A 19,809-nucleotide genomic window follows, 5' to 3' on the forward strand; every position below is an offset into this window, starting at 1 on the left:
ACATACCAACAGTCACAACTTCCCAAGACCCCTAGCCCCCCTACACACACAACACCAAGAATACCAACAGGTACAACCACAACAGTCAGTGACACAGCCATCACACCCAGCATGCCCACAACCATACCAACAGACAACCAGATATCCACCACAAGCACCACACCTGCAGACAAAACCCAAACAAATGCACAAACATCCACCACATCCTGCATACCTGCATTCACGACCCCAACAGAACACACATATCCGCCACTTCATCCCACAGCACCTCCCCTCCTAGACCCCCAAGACACACAAATGCACTCATTCACTCACCCAACAGACACCAACCAAAAACAAGCATACACCAAGAAGCACGCACCCACAACATCCAAATCAACACAGCAGACAACCACCTCGACCTCCAAATCCCCACCCCCTTCTGCTGACCATCCCCATGTCCCTAAGAAAGTTTTCTTGTTTGACCTTGACCATTACCCTGTTCCATCCACCCCATCCCAAACCAAAGAGGTCCCCACCTGCCTCCCATCCCCTCCCTTACACCTCTAAGGCCTCTCCTGGCCCCTGCAAGCATCCATACCTCTCCCCCAGGAACCCCGCTCCTCCCAAAAAGCAGACCACCCCTCCCAAACCCAAGACCAAATACCCCCACTGAAAATCGACCCCACCCCAAAGATGATCTTGAGGTGCCTGCCTGCCCACTTGATGCCCCTTCCTGTGACGGTTACCTGGCAGCTAGGAGTCAAGTGATGGCACCAAGATGTGACTGGCTCAACATGCAAGGACTGGCCTATGGCCTTGGACTTTTCATATGTATGATCTAATAAACCCATACTGTTGTTTTTTGGTTATACATTTGATTTGCAATTTCTTTCCTACTTTTATGTTGTTCCTGAGTAACTTGTGTTGTCTGCCTACATTTGTGTGTGTTTCAGCCTGCTTGCTGATCCATTTGCTGTTGTTTACATTATCTGATTTTGTGGGCAGTTCTGGTGTCCCCCAAGACAAGGGTATATGTTGACGGTGGATATGTGGGTGTAAATGTATTAGTGGTGTTGTGGTATTGTGCACTGTTTGCTATGGTAAGAATTTCATCTCATGTTGTCCAATGTGAGCATGTAGGTGTTCGACGTGTCCCCCTGATATAGATATAGATTATGGATTCACCTGATGTGTGTCAACTTGTGTTTTGTGTGCAGATATGGAATGTGTTTAATTGTGCTTGCTTTGCTTGCATTTGACTGTGCATTTGTCCATTTAGCAGTGCGTGCCTTACAGCTACTTCATGTAGAGGTATGTCCCATGCAGTTGGAGCTGTATGTGCTTTTTGCCTTGCACTTCCACATTGTGCAGATATACATGTCATTTGGGTCTAGTATTGCTTGTCCCAGAGATACCTGAAGGGCTAGTTCCTGTGCTATAATTTCTTTTTGGGGCAGCTTCAAGGTGATATGCATCCCAGCACAGCCTCCTTCCCTGGGTGATCCTGCTGGCCTCATACCTATTGTGCAGGTATTGTTTGCATAGTGAGGTTTGTATATTTGCCTTTTTAACTATTGCCATGTGGGTGATGTGGGTGTCCATTGCAGGGCTGTTTACTTGTGATGTAGTTTGTGTCCCATGCCACATCCATACATATGTGTGGTGACTGTGATGACAGTCCTATCTTGGATGCAATGTGAGTGTGTGAGTTGTATTTGTAGATGTAATATTAGTGTGTTGTTGGTGTTGTGTAAGACAATGTTGTGTATACTTTACTCTGTCTGTGCCTAAGATAGGTGAGTGTGTGTTTTTGGGTAGTGTTGCAATGCAGTGTGAGTGAGCTGCCCAAAGGGTGTGTATTGTGACTGTGCATGTGTCTTCATTTGTGTATAATTCTGACCAGGACACAATGAGGCGTGTACATGGTGCCTGTAGCATGATCCACATATCATGTGGATGACGGTGCAATGATCTGTTGGTACGTTAATAACAGAGGTAGGGGTGTGTACCTACAGTCGGTTGTGCCCACAGCGGCATTTATTTGCTGAACCTTCGATCATCAGCAGCAGTGGCAGGCCATGTGAGATGAGTGTCTCACTTTATAGTCCCTGTTTCCACCTGCTGAGAAGTGATGGTTGTTCTGCCACGGTCACATTGGCGGTGTGCAACCTTATAATGTATCTGGTGGAAACACAGGCTCCGCCGGCCTGTTTGTACAGTCTTGCCTGTGCTGCCTGTAGGTGCTGGCAGGACTGTGTCAGTCTTTGAGCCATAGGCCAGCATGACTCTTAATCTGGCGGTCCGACGCCCAACCCAATAGCAGTCATACCCCCGCCATGGTTGTCCACGGTTCCAAACTCATAATGAGGCTCAGTGTTTTGAATCAGAAGAGTAAGTAGCAATTTTCCATCAAACATGTTGAATTTCATGTCAATGTGTCAGCCTCTTGTCTTGCCCTAGTGCTTGTCTCACTGTCAGCACGGAAGCCATTTGCCACACACCTATTTACTACACTTGTTTCTCTCGCTCTGCTCACTTATGTCATCCCTGCCTGCCACCTCTGCCTGCACATCATCAACATGCCTGGTGATGCATGGCTTCTAGATGAGAATGGTGACGCACTCCAACATCCTCAAACTGGAAAATAGTGGACATCCTGTATTTCCTCTTCTTTTTCTTCTATTGTTTTGCAAATACCATTAGTCATCTTGGCAAATAAGTATGGATGAGACTGTGCAGTCTTACTACAGGTTCACACTCTGTCGTTCCACTAGCTAATTGGACATCTCAGTATATTTTTAAGAGCCCATACCTGAGATGGTGATGATTTATAGACTATTTATACCAGTTCAGAAAAGCCAACCTCGATCCTGGACTCGGTCTGTTTTTACCTTTACCTACTTTAAACATTTTCTTAAGATTATTCAAGAGCTTAAAACCAAATGTGCTTTCTTTCAAAAGGAATTCTTCCGATTTTCATTAACAATATCTATTCCTCCACGTACTTCACATGTTCCTACAATACTGATGGTACATAACAACTCTCATTCCCCCACTACATCCTCATTCACATCCAGGAAAACAATAATGTTCTGAATATGGGTGGGTCGATGTTTTCTGGCCAGCATGTTTTTTCCACCAAAACTTGGAATGGGTACTATTTATCACACCTGATAAATAACACACCCTGTGGTATGATTATTTACAAGGGGTAGTAAATAGCGCCTATGTACCCAAGCCTATTCGGCAAAGAGCATATGTACAATTATGAACTAGTGTGCTGCTTCCTCATTCTACACTAGGCTAGCCCATCTACTATATTGTACATAGCAAGCAATTCTCAAAAAGAACGAGGGGCACTTATTCAAATTTTACATCTCAAAGCATTTCTTTAATATTTTTCCTTAACACCATTCTGGCCAAAGACATGGTTCATGACATAAAATCGCTTCTTCTTCGAGGCCACAAGAGTAATATTCATTGCACCATTATGGAAGACAAAATATAAAACATATATAAGACTTTAAAATAAAATCATATATAACTTAATCTATAAATCAACTATTGTTTATGTATGTTGCTTTTCTTGGCTATATCGCATGTGCCTCTTACATTCTAAAAAAACCCTTCCTATAAGTATACTTAAATCATCTAATTCAATTGCCTCACATTGACTCAGATCTTACAGTTGTAATTTTGTTTTTACTACCTGAACTAATGATGAGAAAAATGTATTATGAAATGACATATGTCTATAATCAAATGTACTACTCAAGTAAGAAATATTTCATTAAGAAAATATCATCTTCCCTGCTGAAGCACAGATAAGGCTAGATTGCATCCCACACACCTTAAACTGTGTGTCCTCTAAACTGCACTACATTATTTTTCTATTCTATACTTTTTTCACTAAAATTCCATTATGTCTAGAAGTTTACGCTCTCGCATCACATACTTTATCAAATTACATCAAAATTATAATTAAAACATTAGAGTCCAATCATTTTTACACAGAAAATTAGATAAAACACGTTCTCACACGTGTGTTTGCTGAAAAGCTACAAAAAGGCTATAGCACACCTGAAAGTGGGAAGTAAGTGGCAGCTTGATATGTTCTCAATAAATTGTGTTTCACAAATGCTGCTTAGGAGCAGGACCAGTGAGAGGAAGAAGGAGCCACAGAGAGTGATCACTGTTGTGTCGGCACCTTCTGACACTGCGTTGACGAAAAGGACGACACTGGACACCGTTTTTATGTTGATGTGGCAGGGGATGGCGTGACAGCGAGTAATTGGCAGACGCGACCTCTGGTGCCGCTCTATAGTGCTTGCCTGCCGTCCCGCGGGCACGCCCTTTATTTTTATAAATTGTTTATAAAGCACTATCACCCTGTCCACCCCCACTGATTGTAGTGTCCCAGTACCAGTTACATCACTGATACGCGACACTACATTCCTCCAAAAATCAAACGAAGAAACACAATACACAGAATTGTACACAAGTCACCCATCAACAAGATGGTCACGCAGCCTTGTAGAAGGAGTCGAGTTGCTGCGCAAATTGTATTTTGTATCACTTGACCTTCCGAGGATGGGGCTCGGGCTAGAGTCTCTACAGGTAGTGTCCTCCTGGACAGGGGCCTGCCATGTAACATCTGAGATCGGCAAACATGGATCACCCTCAAAATATCCTCCAGGTATGGACTGCACGTCATCATTCAGAATTGGGGAGCCTGGGTATGGAGCGTCATTGGTTGGAGGATAGAATCTTTTAAATAGGGATATGTTACCGGTGACCACAACAGCTCCCCTCTGTGCCACAACCGATGATCCGTTCTGACGGATGACACTCCAAGGAACCATACCAAAAGGCATTCGGAACTTACTGACAGAGGATATTTCCTTAAGCAGCACTTTGTCACCAACTTTGAGGTCTGAGCTTTCAGTGCGCCTCCTGTGACTGGCATAGTGATTGGCCGCCGACCATCGCTTAAAGACTTGGTCCCTGTGTATAGCTGGCGGGACCCAAGACTGGTGATGTGGGATGGAATCAACTATGGCTTGCCCAAAAACTACAAGTCCAGGAGCTCGGTTGGTAGTGGAGTGGGGGGTTTGGCGGTAATTGCGTAAAAAGGAATAAATGGCAGAGTCGCTAGCCTGGCCACTGCGATGCGGATCACTTTGTTTAGGGTTCTCATGAAACGTTCTACTTCCCCATTGGCTTGAGGCCAACGGGACGTTATCCGCCGATCTCGAAGGCCAGTGTTTTTAAAGTACTCTGCCATTTCTCTACTCTGAAAAGGCGGGCCATTGTCAGTTTTAACTTCAGCGATAAGACCATGGGTGGCTACAATTTTTTCCATACGAGATATCTCCATCTCAGCTGTGAGAGCAGGTATGATCGCCACTTCAGGATACTTGGAGAAATCATCAATAACAACCATAGTGTGGCGACCGTCTGGGAGGCTCCCAAAATTGAGACTGGCTGACTCCCATGGTGCCTCAGGGCTGGGTTAAGTCTCAACTGGGATGGGGCAACTAGGCTCTCCAGAGGCTTGGCACCACACGCAGGGCCTCACTACTTCCTCCATTGCTCATCAATGAGAGGGAACCATATTTAGATCTCAGTCGTCTCTTTGTCTTAACCATGCCTTGATGTCCATGGTGAGCCAACAGCACCACCCTGGTCGTGAGAGACGACGGTACAACCAACCTGCATCCTTGAGGCATACACCCATCCGCATCTACGGAAAGTTCATCCCGAACATTATACAAACTCCCAAGAATGTGCTGAGAATAATGATTTAGACTTGGCAGTTGTCTCTTTATCACATACCATAGGTTGGTTTAGATGGCAGCAAACACCTTTTGGAAACATTCATCAGTTACTGGAGCCTCAACTATCTCACTGACTGAGATAGGCAACAGTCTTGATTGTTCTGAGATGTACTTAACATATTCCTCCGTTTCCTGGGCATCATATACTTCTTCGTCTGAAGCAGCCCGTGGATGTCTGGATAGATAATCCGCTGGATTTTCAGACCCAGGGCAATACTCCAACTGACACTGGTAGTCCTGTAACTGGAACATCCACTTTTCCATACTGGGAGGAGGTTTTGATGCAGTGCCATTGAACAACGGCAACAAAGGTGTGTGGGCAGTCGTTAGTACGAAGGGGCGTCCATAGACATAAATGTGAAAGTGTATGCAACCCCAATGCACAGCAATTGCTTCTCTTTCTATTTGAGAATACCTTTGTTCAGTCTCAGTTAATGATCTGCTGGCATATGCTACTGGGGATCAATTCCTGCTACTTGTTCCTGAAATAGCACAGCCCCCAGGCCTTTTCGACCCGCATCAACCGCAACCTTGGTCTCTTTACTGGGGTCAAAATATTTCAGGGTGGTGTCACTGGACAAAGCATCTTTGATTGCTTCGAATGTTGTCTGCTCAGTTGAGCCCTTCGTCCATGGTTCAGATATTCTGGTCAGATTCCGGAGCAGCTGAGTGAGAGTTGATAAGTTCTTGATGAATCTGCCACAATAATTCACCACTCCCAAAAAACTTCTAACCTCAGTTATGCAGGTAGGCGGAGGTGCATCTTTGACATCAAGCACCTTTGCTGGGTCAGGCGCAATGCCATCTGCTGAGAATATGTATCCGAAAAATTGTATTTTGTTTTTCAAAAATTCACATTTCTGTCGATGCAGCATCAGATCAGACTCTTGGATCCTCTGCAAAACACTTCTGAGGAGGGAATGATGTTCGGCAATAGTAGGTGCGTGTATCAGAATGTCATCACTGACATTGAGTGTCCCTGGTAGATCTGTTAACAGTTCATGTATCATGTTTTGGAACACTTCAGCGGCACTGGAAATTCCAAAATTCAAACACTTGTACCTCCTCAGCCCTACATGAGTGGAAAAAGTTGTGATGTATCATGACTCTTTTGACAAAACCAGCTGATGGTATCCTGACCGCAGGTCAAGTTTTGAAAACCAACACGACCTGCTAAGCTCACCAATGATGTCATCGATCGTGGGAGTTAAATGTAGTTCGCGCTTAATAGCGATGTTAGGGAGGTGCATATCCACGCAGATGCGAACTTTGCCAGGTTGCTTAGGTTTGCGGGCAACTACAATAGGAGAAAACCACGGAGTGGGCCCGGTCACTCTCTCTATAATGCCTGCCTTCTCCAGTTGATCCAGTTCTTTCTCTACTTGGGGTCCTAGATGAAACACAATGCTTCTATGGCTAAAGGCAACAGGTTGCATAGTCTTATCGATATGTAGTCGCACCTGTTTGGTCTTCAGACAACTGATCCCTTCAAACACTCCTTGATACTGGCTCAAAAGTTCTGTTATCGATTCCTAGTGTATACTGAGTGCAAAAGTGACAACCTCCAAATCTTCAGCAGCTTTGCAACCCAGTAACATTCCACGTCCTTCTTCTGCCACGTACACCTTAGCTAGAATGGACTTGGACTCATGGGTAATGGTAGTGTTAAACACTCCTCTCAGGGCCAGTGGCATAGTCTGTCCACAGGCGTAGACTTTGATTTTAGCTCTGGACAGAATTGGAATTGGAGTCATTTTGCAGTGTTCGTGTACAGCTAAAATGTTAATTGAGGCTCCTGTATCAACCACTGCCAGAACCTTGTGGGTGCCTAATTGAACTTGGCATTTTGGCAACTTTGTCAAAATATGAGAAGCGTTTGCAGTAGTGAATATTGAATGGACAACATGTACTTCAGCTTCATCATCATCCATGTCGCTACCATGTTCAGACTGGCTTGCTGTCACATTGATGTAAGCGTTGGCAGCCCGAGTTTTGCTTGACCTGCACACTTTCAAAAAGTGATTTCGCTTTCCGCAGCCAGCACACTTCTTGCCTCTGGCCGGACATTTGGCGGTCTGTGTGAGGGTCCACCACAGTACCCACATTGCTTTGACGGAGGTTTGTTTGCGTGGTATCTTGACTTGCTCGTGGCTGGAGCTACTGTGTTGGTGGCTTCTTCCTTTATTGGCCTCTGCAGGGCTGCTTCCATATGAGATGCTCGGACCTTGGATAACTCTTTTGTGCGTCCCATTTGGAGAATATCAAGAAGGGACCTTCCGGACTCCTCCAGAATACGTTCTCTAAGTTTTATTGATGAACACCCTTGAATAATTTGCCCTCTTATCACTTCCACTTCGTCTGCGAATCTGCATATACTGGCAAGATCTCTCAACCTCATGTGGAAAGAGTCTATTGATTCTTCCGCTTGTTGGCAGGCTTGCCTAAAAACTAACCTCTCATAGTCTGTATGGGCCATGGGCTCAAAATGTCTATTTAGGGCGGTAATTAAAGTGGCATGTGTTTTGGGGGTATGTTCAACAAGGTTTTTAGAGATTTTGTAGATGTCTTTTCTGCCTAAATGCAAAATCAAAGCACGCTTCTGAGCGTCTTCGACCTTGGTGGCCTCAAAATACAGCATGACCCTTTCCACCCATTCTTTCCACTTAGGGGTCTTGTGAGAAACTAGGGCTGATTGCAGAGGCCCCATAACTTTTTGCCCCCATTTTCCACTTTATGCTGGTGTTTTCCTGACTCTGATGGTGCCCTGGGTACTGCTAACCAGTCCCAGGGCCTGTGCTCTGTGTAAAATGGATATGCAAATTAGGCTAATTATAATTGGCTAAGTTAACCTACCTATAAGTCCCTAGTATATGGTAGGGCATGTAGGTTTAGGGACCACAGCATAGGTGGTGCACACCTAGGTGCACTGCTGAGGTGCCCAGTGTCATTTTAAAAGCAAGCCTGCCTTGCTGGCTGCTTTTAAATTAAAGTTATATGCAAATTCGACTTTGGAATTAAAGGTACTTCCAAAGTCTTAAACTACCTTATTTTTACATATAAGTCACCCCTAAGGTGTGCCCTATGTGCCCCTAGGGCTGGGTGCCATGTAACTATACGCAGGGACTTTATAAAAATAGATTTATAAGCCCTGGTGAGGTAAAAACAGCCAAATTCGTTTTTCCCTCATTGAAGTAAATGGCCTTCATAGGCTAGAATGGGCAGACTTTATTTTAAATTTTAAAGTCTCCTTAAATGTTACATACCAAGAATTTGGTATCAAATTGATTGTTGTAATAAATCCCACAACTTCCAGTTGTTGGATTTAATATAACTTGTCCAGGTAAAAAGTTTAGACTTTACCTAAAAAGTTGCCAATTTCAGCTCTGCATTGTTTTTGCTGCTGTGCTCTGATTGGCCAGCCTGCAGCAGCTTCTGCCAGGCTACCTTGATGAGGTGTGAAGTGGCCTGACTTCACACAAAGGAATGTGCTTGGGGGAGAGAATCTCCCCTCAGCAGATGGTGAGGCAGGAAGGGGGAGGGCTGCCAAACTGGTCTTCAAAGGCAGAGAAGGACATTTGCAGCACCCAACAACACCCCCACATCCTGCAACCCCAGACAATTAGGTGCCCCCTTGATTAGATTAGGAGAGGGCAGGAGAGGGGTGTGTTTATGATTTTTAGCCACACCAGTGGGTGGGCTCAGCCAGATGTAACCTCCAAAAATCAGATTCATCCATGTTGGATTTTTGGAGACTGTTGCCTTCTGGGATGGATTTTTGCCACACTTCCAAGGAAGTGGTCATCACAGGGGGATGACCCTGTACCTGATTGGAGGATCAGGACCCCCCTGCTTTTCACCCAGGAGCAAGGATAAAACTGGCAGACCTGACCCCACACCTCAGATCCCTACCAGATTTCAACAAGAAAGTAGGAGAAGAAAGACTGCCCTGCTGGACCCCTGGCCTGCACCTGGAACCTGCACTCAGAAGGACTGCACCAGCTGCACACTTGGGCTTCACCACAAGAAGGACTTTGCCTGGCTTCAACTGGTTCAAGGAGGGACTCCCTGTTTGCTACAGGTGAAAAATTGCTAACCAGAGTCCCCTGCACCAACTCCTGAAGAAAGCGACCAGCTGACCACTGTCCAGTGGCCAAAAAGGAGTTTGCGCCAGGTGCATTCTGGGAGTTGAAGTCCGCACCCCCCAAGGACCATCACAGAACTTCTGGACCCTTGGGGTGAGCTGTGGACCCCAAAAGAACCTTAAAAGAACATCTGGGTGAAGCCCCAGAAGTTTGGAAAAGATTTGAGAATTTTTTGAAAAAAGCTCCAGAGAGGGACCGACCCGCCGTGGAAATTCTAGCCGGCTTGCCTCAACCGCGACCCGGCCTGACTTCGTGGTTCGTCCCGGTAAAGAAAAATATCCCAAAAAGAGACTAAGGGGGTCATTCCAAGTCTGGCGGGCGGCGGAGGCCGCCCGCCAGACTTCCCCCCTCCGAAATACCGCTCCGCGGTCGAAAGACCGCGGAGGGTATTCTAAGTTTTTCCCTGGGCTGGCGGGCGGTCGCCAAAAGACCGCCCGCCAGCCCAGGGAAAAACTCCCTTCCCACGAGGATGCCGGCTCGTAATCGTGCCGGCGGAGTGGGAAGGTGCGACGGGTGCTGTTGCACCCGTCTCGTATTTCACTGTCTGCCAAGCAGACAGTGAAATACTTGTAGGGGCCCTCTTAGGGAACTTGTAGGTGCCCATGCCGGGAACTGGATGGCGGTAGGGGGGGTCGGAATCCCCTCGGCGGCGCAGCTAGCTGCGCCACCTTGGAGGATTCCAAAGGGCGGCGGTACACTGGCGGGAGACCGCCACTGTTGCCGGTCCGACCGCGGCTTTACCGCCGCGGTCGGAATGCCCTTGGGAGCACCGCCGGCCTGTCGGCGGTGCTCCCGCGGTCCTCCAACCCGGCGGTCATTGACCGCCAGGGTTGGAATGACCCCCTAAGTCCGAACGTAAAAAGTTGACCGGGACCTCCCAGCCATCGTATCCGAGAAGGGCTCCATGGACGTCGGATCAAGATCCAGGATTACCCCGGTCGAAGGATTTTCATCTCGAAAAAACGACTAAGTCCGAAGGTAAAAGTCTCCACCGAGGAAACCCACATCGCGTATCCGGACAAGGGCTCCAGGAGGTCGGATTCAACTGGCAGGTTCGTCCCGGTGAAGAAAAACTTCAAAAAAGAGACTAAGTCAGAAGGTAACTTTTTAACCGAGGCCTCCCGCGACTTGTAGCCGAGCAGGGCTCCATCGCGGTCGGCCTGAAAGTTTGACTTTGCCCCGGTCCTGGTGCAACCAGATGACCCGATTGGCGCTTTTGTTTCTAAGCGCTAGAAAATAATAATACTTTAAAAATTCATATCTCCGGTTCCCCTGAACCGATTTTAATCGTTTTTGTGTCATTTTAAAGATAAAAATATAAGCTATTTTTATAAATTGGTTTTGGATTTTTAAACTGTTTCCTGTGTTTTATTTAATTACTGTTTTGTGATATTTGAATGCTTTACACTTTGTCTCCTAAGTTAAGCCTTGACGCTCGATGCCAAGCTACCAAGGGTAGAGCTGGGATTAATTTACTGAGACCTAACTGTACCTATGTGGAGGTTAGTGGCTTCTTGCTAGGTGTAGGTACCTACCTGCCCTACCAATAACCCATTTTCCAACATAATTGGAAGCAGCGACGGGATCCTGTACTTGTGTTCAATATCACGTTACAGTTTTAGGTAAAACAAATTAAAAATCCTTTAAATTGTCCTAGTGCAAAAATTGTTTTTAATTTTTAATTTGGATTAATTTCAATTATTGAATTTTTGTAATTTTTCAAAATTCTTGTTTCCAATTTTTGCAAAAAGTTTTTGTTGACACAAAACTAGGGAACCATGGAGCTTGATCTGGCTAGCCTACCCACACTGACAGTAGTCCAGCTTAGGGGGTTGTGTATTGAAAGAGGGTTGCCTGCAACCACTGATCTCAGGAAGCAAATCCTGATCACATCCCTGACAGCATGGGCTGAGGCCCAAGAGGTAGAGTCAGAAGAGGCTCCAGAGGAGGGAGAAAGAAGGGAGGATGCAAGCTCTAACCACTCAGGGGAGGGAAGGCATCTCAGCCCAAGTGAGGATGAGGAAGAACGGTCCTCAGTAAACACAGTCACTAGGGGCAGATCCAAAGCTAGTGGTGGGAAGGGGGTCCTTTCAGGAGGAGAGAACCCATCCATCAGAGAAAGAGAGCTGGAGGCCCAGCTAGCATACATAGCTTTGGAAGCAGAGAAGCTGGCCCTAGAAAAGAAAAAGTGGGCATACAAAGAGAAAAGAGATGGAAGCAGCGATAAAGAAGCTGAGGTGTCCATGGGTGGGGGAGTTTGCCCCAGATTACCCAAGGGGGTAGTTCCTGCTTATGTAGAGGGGGATGACATAGATAAGTGGCTAGGGGCCTTTGAGAGGGCACTCCAAATGAGAAGGGTTAGGCCTCAATACTGGGGTTCCCTTTTGTGGGAGTTGGTCCCCAACTCAGGGAGGGATAGGCTTCTGACCTTAAGGGGGGAGGAGGCAGATTCATACCCTAGTATGAAGAGGTGCTTAGCCAAGAAGTTTGGTCTGACCCCAGAGCAATATAGAATGAAGTTCAGGGACTCCCAGAAGGTCAGTACCCAGTCTTGGGTTGACTTTGTGGACATTTCACTAAAGGCACTAGAGGGCTGGATTATTGGTAACAAAGTAGATACTTATGAGGGGTTATACAATCTGATCATGAGAGAGCACATCTTGACCAATTGTATCCAAGAAAGGTTACGCCAGCATCTAGTGGACTCTAAGCAGACCAACCCTAGAGAGCTAGGGGAGGCAGCTGATGAGTGGTTGAGAACCAGGGTGGTTGTCAAGTCCCAGGGGGGAGACTCCAAGAAGGGGGGGACAGGTCCCCAAAAACCTAAGGAGGGAGGTGGTAAGCCCACCACAGAGACTCCCTCTGTACCCCAGAACCCTAAGAAGGAGGAGAGTAAATCCCACTCCCACTCTGACAAGCAGAGACAGGGAGACCCAGGGTTAAAAAAGCTCTTGGACAGTAGGGCTTGCTTTGACTGTCAGCAGACAGGTCACTTCAGAGGAGATGCAGCCTGTCCAAAGAAGGTGGTTAGCATTGGGCTGTCCAGTGTAGCCATAGAGGAGGATTCCTCAGAAGATGAAGTCCTCCTAGCATTGTGCTGGGAGACAGGACCAGATGGTAAGCTGGTGATCCCTGAGGGTGGGAGTAGGCACTTCCACCACATTCAAGTGAATGGGATCCCTACCACTGGCCTGAGGGACACCTGTGCCAGTCACACTATAGTGAGTGACCGGTTAGTGACGCCAGACATGTATGTCCCAGGAAAGACAAAGAAAGTCAGGATAGCCACAGGGGAGGTCACCTCCAAACCTGTAGCCATAGTGCCCCTAGAGAGGGAGGGTATCCTTGACTGGATTAGGGTGGTAGTCAGTGCTGACCTCCCCCTAGATTGTATCCTGGGCAATGACCTCCCAGAGGTGAGTCTGGTCACAGATGGGGTGGTCGCCCAGGGCGCCCCCCCAACCCAAAGTCCTGGGGAGTCAGTCCCTACAGTTAGGAGACAGGGGTCCCCAAGAAAAGGAAAGAAGAAAAGGAAGGGTAGGCCACTCTTAAAGAGAGTTCCAGGGAGCCAAGGGCCCTCTGCCCCAGTAGGGGGGGAGCCCAGAGTTGGCACTGGTGAGGCCTCACCTGACCCCAAGGAAGTCCTGAGTAGTCAGGCAGCTGTCCAGATGCAAGGTGTTGCCCCTGCACTGACAGAAGGGAGAGTGGAAGGAGGGTGTCTGCCACAGGAGGTGGTAGCCCCCCACCCTAGACAGCAAGAGGGGTGCCAGGACCCCAAAGATGCCCCTAAAGCAGCTCAGCCACCTGTCTGTGGAGAGCTTAGGGTGTGGTTCTGGGTACTGACAGCTGTCAGTAGCCTCTGCTGGGGGCTAGCCTTCCTGGCAGCACTGTACTTGGCCTGGGAGGCAGACCCCAGGGCCAATAGCAAAGTAGGCCCCCTGACCCTATGGGTCATGGTGGGGTTGCTCAAGTGTTGGGTGACCTCTTTGTGTAAGCTAGGTGTTGCCCTAGCAAAGTTTGGAGTAGGGGAGGTGGGCACCTCACTACCCAAGTTGGCAGAGAGAGAGGAGGAAGACCCCCCTAGAGGGAAGTTTCAGTTTGAGTTGGGTCCTTTTACTGTTGGGATGGCTTCACTACCCAGAGGGAGTGACCCTGACAGGAGGATATAAGGCAGAGTAGGCCCTGCAAAGGGACAGCCAGTTTTCTTCACTGTCTTCCTCGCCTAACAAGCCAGGAAGACTCTCCCAGGGTTGGGCTGAGTCTCCTGGGCGTGTGGGCTGGGGGGGGTTGTGTGAGAAACTAGGGCTGATTGCAGAGGCCCCACAACTTTTTGCCCCCATTTTCCACTTTATGCTGGTGTTTTCCTGACTCTGATGGTGCCCTGGGTACTGCTAACCAGTCCCAGGGCCTGTGCTCTGTGTAAAATGGATATGCAAATTAGGCTAATTATAATTGGCTAAGTTAACCTACCTATAAGTCCCTAGTATATGGTAGGGCATGTAGGTTTAGGGACCACAGCATAGGTGGTGCACACCTAGGTGCATTGCTGAGGTGCCCAGTGTCATTTTAAAAGCAAGCCTGCCTTGCTGGCTGCTTTTAAATTAAAGTTATATGCAAATTCGACTTTGGAATTAAAGGTACTTCCAAAGTCTTAAACTACCTTATTTTTACATATAAGTCACCCCTAAGGTGTGCCCTATGTGCCCCTAGGGCTGGGTGCCATGTAACTATAAGCAGGGACTTTATAAAAATAGATTTATAAGCCCTGGTGAGGTAAAAACAGCCAAATTAGTTTTTCCCTCATTGAAGTAAATGGCCTTCATAGGCTAGAATGGGCAGACTTTATTTTAAATTTTAAAGTCTCCTTAAATGTTACATACCAAGAATTTGGTATCAAATTGATTGTTGTAATAAATCCCACAACTTCCAGTTGTTGGATTTAATATAACTTGTCCAGGTAAAAAGTTTAGACTTTACCTAAAAAGTTGCCAATTTCAGCTCTGCATTGTTTTTGCTGCTGTGCTCTGATTGGCCAGCCTGCAGCAGCTTCTGCCAGGCTACCTTGATGAGGTGTGAAGTGGCCTGACTTCACACAAAGGAATGTGCTTGGGGGAGAGAATCTCCCCTCAGCAGATGGTGAGGCAGGAAGGGGGAGGGCTGCCAAACTGGTCTTCAAAGGCAGAGAAGGACATTTGCAGCACCCAACAACACCCCCACATCCTGCAACCCCAGACAATTAGGTGCCCCCTTGATTAGATTAGGAGAGGGCAGGAGAGGGGTGTGTTTATGATTTTTAGCCACACCAGTGGGTGGGCTCAGCCAGATGTAACCTCCAAAAATCAGATTCATCCATGTTGGATTTTTGGAGACTGTTGCCTTCTGGGATGGATTTTTGCCACACTTCCCAGGAAGTGGTCATCACAGGGGGACGACCCTGTACCTGATTGGAGGATCAGGACCCCCCTGCTTTTCACCCAGAAGCAAGGATAAAACTGGCAGACCTGACCCCACACCTCAGATCCCTACCAGATTTCAACAAGAAAGGAACTAAAGGAGAAGAAGGACTGCCCTGCTGGACCCCTGGCCTGCACCTGGAACCTGCACTCAGAAGGACTGCACCAGCTGCACACTTGGGCTTCGCCACAAGAAGGACTTTGCCTGGCTTCAACTGGTTCAAGGAGGGACTCCCTGTTTGCTACAGGTGAAAAATTGCTAACCAGAGTCCCCTGCACCAACTCCTGAAGAAAGCGACCAGCTGACCACTGTCCAGTGGCCAAAAAGGAGTTTGCGCCAGGTGCATTCTGGGAGTTGAAGTCCGCACCCCCCAAGGACCATCACAGAACTTCTGGACCCTTGGGGTGAGCTGTGGACCCCAAAAGAACCTTAAAAGAACATCTGGGTGAAGCCCCAGAAGTTTGGAAAAGATTTGAGAATTTTTGGAAAAAAGCTCCAGAGACGGACCGACCCGCCGCGGAAATTCTAGCCGGCTTGCCTCAACCGCGACCCGGCCTGACTTCGTGGTTCGTCCCGGTAAAGAAAAACATCCAAAAAAGAGACTAAGTCCGAACGTAAAAAGTTGACCGGGACCTCCCAGCCATCGTATCCGAGAAGGGCTCCATGGACGTCGGATCAAGATCCAGGTTTACCCCGGTCGAAGGATTTTCATCTCGAAAAAACGACTAAGTCCGAAGGTAAAAGTCTTCACCGAGGAAACCCACATCGCGTATCCGGACAAGGGCTCCAGGAGGTCGGATTCAACTGGCAGGTTCGTCCCGGTGAAGAAAAACTTCAAAAAAGAGACTAAGTCAGAAGGTAAATTTTTAACCGAGGCCTCCCGCGACTTGTAGCCGAGCAGGGCTCCATCGCGGTCGGCCTGAAAGTTTGACTTTGCCCCGGTCCTGGTGCAACCAGATGACCCGATTGGCGCTTTTTGTTTCTAAGCGCTAGAAAATAATAATACTTTAAAAATTCATATCTCCGGTTCTCCTGAACCGATTTTAATCGTTTTTGTGTCATTTTAAAGATAAAAATATAAGCTATTTTTATAAATTGGTTTTGGATTTTTAAACTGTTTCCTGTGTTTTATTTAATTACTGTTTTGTGATATTTGAATGCTTTACACTTTGTCTCCTAAGTTAAGCCTTGACGCTCGATGCCAAGCTACCAAGGGTAGAGCTGGGATTAATTTACTGAGACCTAACTGTACCTATGTGGAGGTTAGTGGCTTGTTGCTAGGAGTAGGTACCTACCTGCCCTACCAATAACCCATTTTCCAACAGGTCTGGGCAGATGGAGCCCCTTCCACGATTAAATACTCGACGGGTGGTATGGTGGACATGACAGCAACAGGCAGGTATACGTATAATGTGCAAAAACAGTCTTGGTCCAGAAACACTAACTCTGGTAGTCACTGTACGGTTGTCAGTACAAATAGTGCTGGTGCTGAGCGGTAGAGGTAGAAAGTCACTGCCAAAAGCATTCACCAGGCATTTTCAGACTCAGATGGGCATGGGAACAACTTTACAGGTAGGCAGGAATCTCCACTAAGGGCATTTCTCTGTGTAAAAAGCAGCAAATGCAGAAGAAAAAAAACACAGTCACATTCAACCCTCCCCGAGGGCACAAACACAGGACGACACTGGACACCATTTTTATGTTGATGCGGCAGGGGATGGTGAGGCAGCGAGCAATTGACGGACGCAACCTCTGGTGCCGCTCCGTAGTGCTTGCCTGCCGTCCCGCCTGGCACGCCCTTTATTTTTATACATGCCCTGACGACATCAGGGCGAACCACACAATGGCATGCAAAATGGAGGGGGGGGAACATGTGGGGCCATAAAGCACTATCACCCTGTCCACCCCCAATGATTGTGGTGTCCCAGTACCAGTTACGTCACTGGTATGCGACACTACAATCACGTTGGTGGTGGCCACACGGTTTTCCTGCACCTGTTACTGTAGCATTTTTCCAGTGACACCTGAGACAGTCTGAAAGATCGTGTACTATCGTGGACCAGAGAAATACAATTGTAACATTTGAAAGGTTCAACACATTGTTGCGAAGTATGCTGCTTACGAATAGAAGATGCTGGTCGGCCAGAGTAACATTCAGGTAAATTTATCATCTGCATGCCTGTCACCGCCTTGACTTAAACTGTAATTTGTTCGAACAATCGTGGAAATTTATAGAGGTGAATTCTTAAGTAGGACCATGGCAGGCCAAGGGTCCTGACTACCACGCCCCACAAGGCATCCCAACAATTCATACATTACATTTCAAGGACAGGGAGAGTAAGCGACTTGCCCGGGTTTACACCATGGCGAGTCAAACACCGAGGCTGGGATTCCAATCCGGATCCCTGGGTTGCATGTCAGCACATCTTCTACATCATGGTAGTATTAAAATAGTTTCTGCCACCCCCGTATATGTGATGAGTCTTTGAAATGTAAAACAATATTATTTTGTTTAACAGCATGGCGATCGAGTATAGACACCTCGCGGATTTGGTTTGCGGCCTGTTGATAGGCGACCCAGGGAGTGTCGGTTCACACCCCGCCTAGCACAAACCCCTTTCATCTTATATTTTTTTATGTTATTTCAGCACTGCTTTACTTGGTTTGAACCATTAACTCACTCCCACCTAAAGGTAGACATTTTAAGCAGTAATTTATTATTTGCCATTGTGGCTGATCGCACGAATTAATTGGAAAATAATTATTCATTAGGTTGATATTTCCATACAAAATTAGAATAATTGTACCACTGTTATCTCATATATCTGTAAGTGATTTCACCATAAACAAAAAAGTTTTATTTTAAATTTAATTACTAGATTAAAAACGAATAATGAGAATCATTAAAATTGATACTGGATATGGTTAGAGGATTACCACAATGAAGAAGGGAATTATGTATTGCAAAGATGTGAGGTTTTCTTTACGTCTATACCTGTTGCTCTATGAAGTAAATGATTTATGTTCTTTTAATCGTAACCAACACCTGTTAACTTACTAAAAAGAAACATTAGAGTGTCTTTTGTAAACGTAGGCCCTCATTGTTAGTTACCTAGTAATTGGTATGAAATGTATTACACCCGATAAAATCCGACTCCATTGAACTAGAATTTGTCATGTGCTATAAATACAACTGACGTGTTTTGGGGGTATAACATGGAGATTTTGATGCTTATTGCACCAAATCTGGATGTTGCTGTAAATGCTGGGAATTTTTCTCTCAAATAAATATCGGCAGGTTTGATCCACTAATACTTATCCTTTACCTTTTATTATTGTTGTCAGCCTATTCGGCCATAACACGTTTGCAATTACAAGTTAAAAAACCTCACTTCATAATACATTAAAAGTCACATAATAAAATATGGTCTTGTCAATAAACGCTATAATTACCCATCAGTTTGTTTACATGCACCATCGCACAGAGCTAAGAACACCCGAAATAGTCATGTATATATATGATTTGCAAAAAATGAATAACTAATCACACCCTTACTTTATCACATAGTGCACTAATCAGCTCGATACAAATATAATAAGGCTTAAATTAGAAGTAAGTGTCCTAAAACTGATCAGGTAAGTCCATGTGATTAAACCCCCAGAAGTAGTAGCATCCTGAAATACTTTCCCTATCATATCTGCTTCAACCTTGCCTACGGTTTTTACTTCACAGATGAAAGACTTCAAAATCACCTATTAGGTCAAGATCCAGGTTGTACTATAAAAATATGCCTCATCCTGCACCATTTGCCCAAAAAGATAAGCATCTATGAGGCACAACTATTCAAAAAATATATAAGTATGATAATACTAGCAGTCTATTAACATTACAGTTATAAAAATGCTGAGAGCTGTAAATGAATTGATGATCTTAATTTCAATGCCTCTAAAATATATGCTGATACAGTCATCACAATGTCTTTTTCATCAGACAACATGCACAAGGCTTCGGCTTCCTTGCAAGTCCTGACACCTTGCTTTTTAAAAAGTGGCCTAAGTTCGAAGTTGAATTGTAAAATGACATAATAAAAGAAAATGAACCAAAGTTTCTTGGCTTCCAAAGGGGAAGGGACAGCAGTCAAATCTCCCCATCACAGCGGGGTGCCACTTTTTGGTCACCGAGATCACCAGTAACATGCCCATACAAAAGTAGAGATCTTTTTTCCTCAGGATAGATAAAGGTAGCTGGTTTAAGTTCTTGGTTAAATAAAAAGTAGTGCTTTAACAAGGGACCAGGTGAATTACAAGTCCTCAGATTCTTATGATCCCAATATGCCTTTGTGACTGCAGCAAATCTAAGACCTAAATTATGATATTGGGGGACCAGCTCTGCC

This window comes from Pleurodeles waltl, chromosome 9 (genome assembly GCF_031143425.1).
Source record: "Pleurodeles waltl isolate 20211129_DDA chromosome 9, aPleWal1.hap1.20221129, whole genome shotgun sequence".
Taxonomy (NCBI): domain Eukaryota; kingdom Metazoa; phylum Chordata; class Amphibia; order Caudata; family Salamandridae; genus Pleurodeles; species Pleurodeles waltl.